The sequence below is a fragment of the Anneissia japonica genome, unplaced genomic scaffold, assembly GCF_011630105.1.
Source record: "Anneissia japonica isolate Jap-2015-1 unplaced genomic scaffold, ASM1163010v1 scaffold288144_len532060_cov191, whole genome shotgun sequence".
NCBI lineage: Eukaryota > Metazoa > Echinodermata > Crinoidea > Comatulida > Comatulidae > Anneissia > Anneissia japonica.
The window spans coordinates 157,184-168,469 of NW_022734328.1; the positions used below are offsets into that span (position 1 = coordinate 157,184).

The 11,286-nt window shown below is 32.4% G+C and overlaps 1 long non-coding RNA gene across 3 annotated transcripts in view; it reads right to left on the reverse strand.

The window, feature by feature from the left end:
• Positions 1-11,286, reverse strand: part of LOC117116369 — a 26,454-nt gene that overhangs the window by 5,787 nt on the left and 9,381 nt on the right. For 2 of the 3 annotated variants that reach the window (XR_004446735.1, XR_004446736.1), the window contains exons 3-4: positions 7,990-8,206; positions 5,124-6,586 (exon numbers count right to left, since the gene is read on the reverse strand). This is a non-coding gene — a long non-coding RNA (uncharacterized LOC117116369). Of the gene's footprint in view, positions 1-5,123; positions 6,587-7,989; positions 8,207-11,286 lie in introns of those variants that run through there. The other variant, XR_004446737.1, reaches the window with a different exon arrangement.

The following is an 11,286-nucleotide window of genomic DNA, read 5'->3' on the forward strand; positions in this document are numbered from 1 at the left end:
ATATATAACTGGAAATGAAGAACATAATTCTTATTTCAAGTCTTTCATAATCGAATGTAGGCTTTGTTTTGCTTGGCTGAAATATGTCTATAGAGAGCGTTATAAAATCAAGGAAGGTCTGTTAAACAACCCTTACTTTTTTATCTAAATGATATACTTCTTTTTATAAAGTTTACTGTAGAAATTGTTCCCACTTATTTCTAAACGATTCAAACAATAAGGTAAGTTTAAAAACGAAACATCATTGTCAAGCAGTAACGATGTGTCAGGCATCACGATACGAACTGTCACATAGCATAATGCATATAAGCCATTATGAGAGGTCTTAACAATCTACACCCTGACTCATCCAAAGAATTAGGCCTACTGATCGATAGGGGCAACTTTACCCCCTTCTGCAGCACGACGCCGTGTAGTCTTAACCCATCTATTTGCAGAGCACAAGGTCCTTTGATTTTTTTATCTCAGAAAGGCAGAACATCAAACAATATCGAGCCATGGTGACGGTTTTATAACGGCCGAAATGTCAATATGCGCAGACTCCAAGAACGATGAAGGTAAACTTTATCGTTGGATTCGTCAGGAAAGGCGATGCATTGATTGGTCTAAATTAGCCTGCTTTGCATTAGCTACAGTATTTAACACATTTTTGGTTGTAAAAGATGTTACAGGAATTGCATCACATACTATACCGCCCTCCTAGTCACTTCCGATACCAACCTAATATAATGATAGTGCTTCCAAAGATCTGTTTCTTTCCATGAAAAACAACAGCAGATATATACACTATATAATAAATAACTGCATACGACTTTCCTTATTATTTGTTTCATTATAATAGACTAAAAAGCAAACCAAATCCATTAGGCATTAACAGTGCTTGTTATGAGTTTCTTCAATAAATATGTTGAATTTAACTTGGCAAATTCGATGTTATCTTTGTGAACGGTTTTTCTTCTTATTCGTTAAAAATTCAAAGTTACCCTTGAAAATTTATCCATTAATTAAAACAAATGCTAATGTTTCATCGTACATTTCCTAGTTGCAAATTGAAGTGGTGTTGACCAAACTCAGACATCCAACCATTCATGAACAATTAAGCACGACAAGGATACAAATCCTCTTGTGTTTCTCTCTTGGGCGTAACATTTTTTTTTCTTGATTAATTTTATATCAGACCACTTTTTCAGATGTAATAATGCTCTAATAATCGATCGACAGTTTCGTTTTGCTGAGGATTGCATTTTACATATGGCTCTATAATTAGGCCTATACAACATTTATTCGATAAAAAATGTCTGAAATATAAATTCTCACACCTGCCGGTAATGGTTTTAAGTCATGTAGCATAATATCCATATACTATAAAGGCCTATTGACTCGTTTTAAGTAGCATTCTTTAAGGGTACAGGCGGACGCAATGGAAAGTATTGTAATATCAAATATTAAAAAAATAATGGTCTATGATATTCGTTGTAGGTCTATTAATACCTACAACCGGCATAGGCCTAGCCATATGAAATTAAATGAACAAGTTACTAGTGTCTCTCAGTGAGCTGACAGCAAAACATAAACATATTCGTCATCAACAGCTAGTCTTATGTAAATTGATATTTATATTTATGATTTCCTCCAATTGGAATTTATACCTCAATCGTTGATGATCCCGTGGGAATTGCGATGGCTACCCAGGTGTAAATTATAGACACCTGCCAATAAATGAGTATTTTAATTTATTCATTAGCCGTATCTCTTTTATACCAAGGCGCCTCTTTCGCTCTCTATAGTAAATCGTTCGTTAGAATTCGACGCGGCAGCGCCACGTATTGTTCTGTCTCGCGCTCGGGTAGTCTCTTGGCGGCGCAAGCGTTTTCCTAAAATTTTCATCAATGAAATCCCATTGGACTTTCGTTCAAGCAGGGAGAGATCGATCATCGATATGTGAGCCAAACTCTAAGTACATGTCAAAATGGATGTATTTATGCCGTATGCATTATTAACAGCTCAATTGGTTTCTAGTATCAGTCTAAACGAAGCGTCATCATTACACAGAATGCCTGCTCTAAGTTGTCAAATACATAATCAATGTTCATTGACCGCACGCACTTGCATTTAACATTGGTGCATAGATTTTGGAGTTCTCATAATTACTTAGGTGTTTCTGATCGTGAACGATGACGACAAATCCATTGTCCTGGGCGTTACGTTAATAACGTAGTGTTTCAATAGAGAAACCTATAATATTACAATCAATTTCATCGCCTGTCTTCTATTTGTTTCGCGTAGCCTACCTGCAGATCTGATAGGCCTATATAGTTGTCTTCGCTCATTTCAGTAGCCAACCACATATTTTTACTTTCTAGGCGATTTATCGATTTTGTATAATATTTCATATAGACTAGTACAGCTGTTAACATTTCTTAAGGTTGGTAGCAATGTGTCAAACACATGTATATTGCCAGCGGAAAATGGAGGCCCACAGCCCCGGCTGTGGCACTTAAGATCTGAAGCCCTTATAGCGATGGATCCTGCCGATTGTAATTTTCGTTTCTGTAGATGACAACTTAATTGTGTACTTGATTGGCAAATAAAGTCGGTTCAGGGGAATTGATAGTTGTTTGATGCTCCGTATACATTATTAGCATGCTCGTCAATGGTACGGTATCTCTCTTGCGAGGGCTACTGTAAGCTTATCGTCATGTTCATATCTCATTTGTTGTGTAACAGTCAGTTGGGTAAAGGTGGTAATTATAACTGTGATACTGTACATCATAGAATAATTAGATCCTGGTAGTTATCTGCTTTCCTCCATGGTGCACTGTTGTTTAACACTCCTTATTCCCAATCAATCCCTGAATGACCATCTCTATTGGTGGGATGAGTCGCTTAAATATTGATAAATAAATAAAAACATTTTTCCTTCTAACACACATTATCGCCGATTTTTTTTTTTAACAATAGGCCTACTAATAGGCCTATACCTAGATCTAATTAATACTAAGAAGTCTAGCCTAATAATATTTAAACTGATGTGAAATTGATTTTTTTTTAATGTGAAAAGACACAAAAACAAACACTGTGTCGACGATTTAAATTTCAAAGAGGTGATCTCACCTACCAACTTTTAAGATGTTACTATTACGTGTGCCTGATTGACGAATCAAGAATCAGCCGGGTTCTGCTTCTCCCAACGCCCTAGTGACTCAGATAACTGATATTATCAAGTTAATTAACTGCTAAAATATGCTTGTCAAAATTATAATCCTAACCGGTATTGCCAAGATATCATACATGGTCCTGCCTAAAGATTTAGCTTTTCGCTATTTCTGCAATGTAGGCCTAGACGCTACTAAGGTGAATCAAGCGTTGAACCGGTTTCCATAAAGTGTTCACATACTCTGTATTATTATCATTTCAGCTGCGAAGCTTAAAAATAATTTCTCGATGGCAAACGGATAGAGGCTTAATTGAATATGACAGTGTCCAGTTCAAGAAAGATATGTTCTTCGGGCGATGTTTTCGCCGCTTCAAACTATTTTTTTCTAGGGTCATAGCATGTCAAGCTGTGGTGAGATAGTCTCTCCCAGACCCCAGTGGCCACTGGTTCAAGTACCCCTAGGCTAGGATGACCAGCACCTGGAAGGGTTCATCAGCCCTCGGGTTAGGACAAGATTGTGTTTTCAAAGGTGAACATATTTGTTATGTTAAAATGACCATAACGAAGAATAGAGTCACGACCAAATCGAAGTTTATCTTTGACATCTTTGGTTAGGAATGAAGTGTCCTCACGGGCGAAAAAACAAACGAAAACGGAAACTCGTTGAGATATTATATCGACACTATTTGAATCAAACTATGAACATCAGCATTATGGCGATATCATGTATAGCAGAATAAACATAAAAACCAGCGCAATATTTAAGATTATCTGCTTTGCTACCACGAGAAAAATCGGCTTACACGACAGTTATTTTAATCGGTTTTGAGAATGATCAAGAAATTTAATAGACAGACAAAATTTGTTTGGCTAAATTTAAGGATCATTAACATTTTTTTAATCAATAACAATAATACTCAATAAAACCATAATAGTCTTAACAAATATTATTAATAATAATAATAATAATAATAATAATAATAACAATAATTATAATCAATGACAATAACAATTGTTAATAATATGGTATTCATTAATAATAATAAATACTAATCAATAATAATAATTAATACTAATAATCATTAATAATGTCAGTAAAGAAATAATAACCCTTAGCTTAAGTTTATACTGAAATGTCATACGGTATTGTATTCCTGATTGTCATTAAAATCCACTAATCAGATTTTAGTACCGTAAAAGAATAACTGCTATCAAGGGTTTACTTTATCTTTGATTTTAGGTTCTGGTTAGTTAGGCCCATATCGTGGTTGAATTAATCAAGTTGTTACACTGATTAAACCAAATTTCCCCGTAAAGGAAATTAATAAATTAGAATAATTACATAAGCTAGTTAATAGAAATTTCCATTTTTAACTATAAGCGAGTGTGTAATGGACACTTGAAACATTATCCTTTTCAACAAGTAACAACCGAAAATTCAAATAAACTGATCATCGGACAGTGATGTGACGTCCAAAGGCATTTTTCTTAATGTGCGAATGAATCACTCGTATCTAGATTTGAAAAGACATGTGACATACGGTCATTTTCTAATAAAGAACGACGTAGTATCAAATAAACAATAACCGTAATAAATAATAATAATTATTATAATTATAATAATCGATAATTCTATCCTATTCTATGTGTGATAATAATCATTAATGACAATAATAAATAATAATAGTAAATAATCAATAGCAATAATACTCAATAAAACAATAAATAGTCTTAAGAAATAATAATATTATTAATAACAATAATAATCAATGGCAATAATTGTTAATAATATGGTATTCATTGTTAATAATAAATACTAATCAATAATAATAAGTAATACGGTACTAATAATCATTAATGTCACTGAAGAAATAATAATAATCGAAATATACATGTACACACTACTAATGTAACCTAATAATAATAATAATACTAACGAAATAATAAATGATTCACCATATACAATAATAAAAATATATATAATAAACCTAATTAATAATATTTGGAAATATTTCTTTGAATAATATTAAAATTATCGAACTATTGGATACTGCGATATATAATTTGAGTAACTGAGAAGGAGGGGGGCAGAGAGAAAAAGGAGATAAATATTAGCATGATGTCTCTGTAAAGAAATTAGGTTATTCGTTTTATTTTATATTCAGACACAATTTCTCATACATATTTCATGTTAATAGAGCTACGGTATTTATCGTGCATAGCTCTGTATGGAAACTGAAATAGGCTAAAATTTTAAGCTTCCTTCATCCGATACATACAAATCTTAGTGTATGCGAGAGTAAGTAACTATCAGATTATGTCGTAAAAATGTCACAGTAAGCTGTTGCGTGCGTCAAAATGTCACAACCCGAGGTAATATTATGTCCCACTTAAACAACTTGTCCCATTCTTAATTTTGTTTTGCTTTGACAAGATTAAGGCTAAGTACTTTAAACTATGTGGACACGAGAATCATGGCGTTTTGTAACGTACTTGCTCATGCTTTTAAATGTATATTTCCTCCTTTAAAATCCATGCATAAACTTATGCACAATCTTCATCTGAATCATTCGCTCATCGTCTGTAACTGTGTTGAATTGGAGAGATCTGATTGGCGGTGACGTTTAAATCTAAAACGGATAAATTCAGCCTACACGCTGTCGTGAACACCGGATACTGTGCGCACATTACGTTCAACCACAATTAACGGGTTTCAATCCGTCAAAATATATTTCAACTAAGCAAACCACAAGATCTCGTCGACGATAAATTGAAAATATATATATATATATAATATAATATATATTTATATATATGTATATATATATTTTTAAAATGTAATAAATACTTTGTTTTACTGACTAAAACATTACGGTTTTGTTGATAAGCACTAAGTCTGGCCTATGATGTTGATGCTATGAAAATTCCACTTTTTGTAGCAATAAAATTAATCCTTCTCCATAATTTCTGAAGAAAATATGATAAACTTTTAGCATTGCATGTGAATCCGTTAGTGTATAGATTATGAATGAATAATTCAAGACAATAGTTTACTTACGCTGCTACTCTTATGGAGTAGGCGCGTAATTGAAAATAAACCCGGTTTCACTAATACTATTTCACGCGTGTTTAAAACAATAAAAACAAGATTAAAAGAAAGTAGTAGTGGGAATAGACACACCTACACATTATATCTGGCAGTCCCCTGAAGGAACAATATAGCGGCCTTATGTAAACAAGGAAACTTCATGTCAAGCAGAGTTCTATTCATGTATAGGAACATCTGATCGTTTCCCTTGATCACGAAACGAATGTGAAAGGTCATATGCATTTTGTGCGAAGTCCTAAAAATGTCGCCTCCTATTTTAATCGGCAGTAGCTACCGGCGCCTCAGTTAGTTTCCAACTTCACAGAATTTTAAAACTTTTCCTGAAAGCATAGATAAGTCAGTGATCATTCTTTGTAAAGATGTCAGACAGTATACTTTTCGGGGCAACAAAACGTCAAAAGGAGCAACATAATTAGTAATGTACGGTAACCCTTTCAATGTAAAAACGGGTGTGCGCATATTCAATTTATGAAGCACGTCCAAATGAAGGTTATATAAGAGCCAATAGTTGAACCAGTTTAACCTTCCCTGACCAGATGTGTATAAGAGACAGGGAAGTAAATAAATATTACAATAAATTGAATAGATAAATAGCCTAAATGAAATGAATAGGCCTATTTTGTAGTTTGACTATAGCGTGTGTGAAACGAACCCGGAAGAAATTAATTCTAATAAAAGGGTATAAAAATTATAGGCTTATTAGGACATATATAATTGATAACAAATATTGTTATTTTTTTATTGTTTATAGCCATCATATTTTATACGAATATTACCGTAGTAGATGAAATGTTGATGTTATAAGACCAATCCTGTACGACCACGTGGTGTTTTCATTTACCCAGTGAGCAAGATAGTTAGAAACATGTGTTTTATCAATATAATTGTCTTAATTGAGCTAAAAATATATGATAAAAAATGAACATTGACATTCAAAATTTAGGCTGCATGAGGGTACTTTGTATATTTAAGTATGATATTGGTTTTTCAATTGAAAAATAGACCAAGAATATTCTCTCACCAATAAAACCCTAACGGATGTTCTTATATTATTTGCATGACCCCCCTAAAATTCAGCTTACAAAAATAAGTTAAGGACTGTTGTAGTAAAAAGTATGTAAATGATTTTTTTTTTAAATGGCCTATGTGTTTCGTTAGAAGTAAATAATATAGTATGTGATTATTTGTACTATTTATTTTGTAAACATATTTATTCAGGAAAACATATCAGGAGGGTTTAACAACCTGTTTTGTGATACAAAATTACAGTATATATAGAAAATCAACAAGTTGCGTATAAATAAAATTGAAAGAGACTTAATTAAAAATATGATAAAAAGCTAATCTACAACACAAAATAAATTGAATTTTGTTAAAAGACATCGAAGAAGTTAAAATCTCAAGTTAAGGTAATGAATGATAAAAGCCTTCATCCAATATTAGAATTCAGTAGTAAAAGTAAAATAAATCCAAAAATAAATTCATAATAAAATTAATTGTAATCAAATGTTTTAAAGATTTTCTTGATTTCATATTTAATTGTCTCTAGCTGAGTAAACCAAACGTGATATATGAAATAATCTGGATCCGCGTACCCGTTCCCACAACTTCCACGATCTCAAAATTTTGATAGGCATCACCTATAGGTTCTGACACTTCTTTGAAGCAAAGAACAAAAACTTGATCATTAATTTACTATCAATTATTTCTAATTCATACATACCGTAGTATATTTGGCACGGTTCCGGGCCTTGGAGAAAACTTCGCTCGACAAACAGAAATTGTAGACATGCAAGATCTATTATTGGGTAACCAAACTCTATCTAAAGTTTCGTGCTGAACTCGAGTCGGTGGTCATTTCGGAAGCTTCAATTTATGAAGCACGTCCAAATGAAGGTTATATAAGAGCCAATAGTTGAACCAGTTTAACCTTCCCTGACCTGTGGGTTAGAATTAGGACAATAAACGGTAGAATAATAAAAGATTGACAACTTTCAAAAATGATGGATGTCTAAAATTTCTTTAGCTTGCATAAAGAGGTAGGCTGATGGGAACCCTTTAAAATAATTTTGTGCTGAGTTGGGTTTTTTTTCTCTCTCCATACACTGTCACTCGTAGATTTTATTGTTAATTGTGTATGCATTTAGGTCAAGGAAGCCTAGACGTTAATTTGCAATGGAATTTCCATTATTAAAAGTAAATATTAAAAAAAAAACAACCTGTTAAAATGGTCACGTGCGTATTTTAGTAGTGGTCATGACATAAGTAAGATAGCACTTGGGCGAGTCGTACATTTAATATTTAGCCTAATCGTCGTTATTAATTATTAGTCATTCAGGCGTGTAAAACATGCTTATGTCCGACAAATTTCGCTCAATATCATCAATAATATCATAAGTCTGTGTAATTTACACGTATCTGTTGTGTCAATTAATTAATCGGGTGAGACGGATAGTTGAATGGGGCTCCTCGCGCGGCCGCTGTGTTCACGACACAACAAGTTCGCATCATCTCACTGTGTTTAACACGTGTTAAAAAGTCTATATTTCACGCTTCGTAAGATTACAGAAATCAATGCATGTTTTTGTGTTGTTGGTCGCTACCAAGCTTTTGTGGAGGAAATCAAGCATTCGACGGACAATTGTTATTGGTTATAAAGAACGCACGGTCCAAATGCATCTTAATTATGCTATTAAAGTTTTCTATTCAATGTCCGTGTATATTACACCTTTTCGAGGTAGATTAGTCAAAAGGAATCCGATATTATGAATATAGATTTTCGCTAGGAATTTTCCGGTACAATGGAATTCAGAAGCTACCGCGAAGGTCAGGCGAGAAAGGCGAAGCACGTCGAAAAAAAAATTCCCGTAAAAACGGATCACAATCAAACAATTCTGCAAAGCAAGAACACTTGCTACGTATTATAACCTAAGTGTTATGAGTCTCTATAGATTCAAATGCAAACTTAACACCTTGGAATTTCATTGTTAATGACTTAAGAATTATCGTATTTTTACTCCCATCCTATTGCTCTAAGCCAGATAATTACATATATTATAAGAGTATAAAATAAGAATAAATCCGGTTAAATAGTGTTCGTTATTGTGTCTGAGGCTAGTTAATTCCAAACATGTTCCAGTCAAACGCATGTTTTCTATTGCATGGATTAATTAAAGCCTTCCTTATCCAAATAACCTCGTTTTCTATTTGTATAAACTGCGATTGTTTCCCTAATACTTGAGTAAATTTATATTTAAGATTAATAATAACAGGTAAGTCGGTAGTATAGAAACTAGTCAATAGTAAAATAAATAGAAAAGTTGGTTAATCTTGAGGAATATTTTACATGTTTCATATTCTGTGATGTTTATAAACACTGATCGAAATATTAAACTGTAAGATTTACCTTATAAAAACTCCTCCACACTTTCAAAAAAAGAAAGAAATCTCATATTATTATTAAAATGGTGTGGTACCTTTTTATTGATTAATAAGTCCAAAGGGGGAAAAATGTAAATTGTTTACATACTTTTTTTGGTGTGCGGTAAAAATGGCCCCGGTAAAAGTTGCCATTTATATTACTTTTTGCAGGAACAATTACATTGAAATGAATAAAAATTAAGTAATAAATAACCTGTTGTCATCACAATTACAGTATATAAATTATTGTTCAACTAGCTGCCACTAATTTCCACTGTATTCTGTTAAATATTTGTTTCATAGTTTATGTATTATTAATGTATTGCTTAGTACAATATAGGCCTATATAGATATACATATAGGCCTATATTGTTATGTAAATATGGTAATTATTCTAAGATTTAAAATGGCGTGTAATTGTGAGGGTTAGAAGGTACGGTATTGCTAAACCCCACAAACCTCCCAAAGCACACTGTAGAAAACCAAACCATTTAATTATGATTGACTCACTTGGTATATCAAGAAGAAAATTAAATACATTCATAAGAGCCTATTTTTTGATTAAAATGTTGATTTTTTTTAAATACCTGCAAATACACCACAAACCTCAAAAAACACACCACGAACCCCATCCAAATCATTTAATTATGATTGTAGAACTCTCTTTTTATCTAAAAATAATAATTTGATGTTCATAACATTTTTTTTTTGCCGGATTTAGCAATACCCATACCGTATTGAAGTTAAAAATTTCAGGAAAATTGTGGTTTCGCTTCCGTAAAATTGGCCACAACTAAATTATTTAAGTATTAAAAAATGTATGATTTATAGTTGATTTATTGATTGAATTGTTGATATTTTTTAACATTTAAATTTAAAAAAAATGTTATTTTTAATTCTTTTTTATCTAAGAATATGTAATTCCTACAAAAAGTAAAATATAAATGGCAATTTATTTGATGTTAGATATTTTTTAAAAACTAAATAATTTCAGTTAAAAAAGGTATATAATGATTTTTTTTTAAATCAGTTTTAAGATAGAATTTTATTACTGGGGCCTGTTTTACCTACCTGTCATTTGGGGCTATTTTTACCTGGGCTATTTTTACCTGGGCCATTTTTCCTACATTCGCTTTTTATCTTTCGTGGGGAACACATAAACATTTTGACATGATTTCTTCATCATCTTAAAAAAAAGTAAAATAACAATCATTAATAATCCGATTAATTTCAACCAATCACTTTGGTCATTTTAACTGAGCAAACCTCTTAAGTACGTCTTTGTACCTTATATAGTTAACAACAGTTTATTTGGTATTATTTTATTGTGTTCTGTGTGTATTTATATTTATTATGATGTGTATGGAAAATCGTGTAGAATCAGGAAAACAAGTTCCATGTATATTTTTATAAGGCCTATGACAATAAATTGGATCTTGAATCTTTTACCCCTGTGTACTGGAACAGACAACCCCTGTGGTGGACGACGAGAGTTGCTGGTACCGGGTTACCGGGTAGCACAGACACCTTAGGGGCGAAGAAAGTCATTGATCGAGTTCCTAGTCCACATATCAAGCGCCCTGAGCATCTTACATTAGAT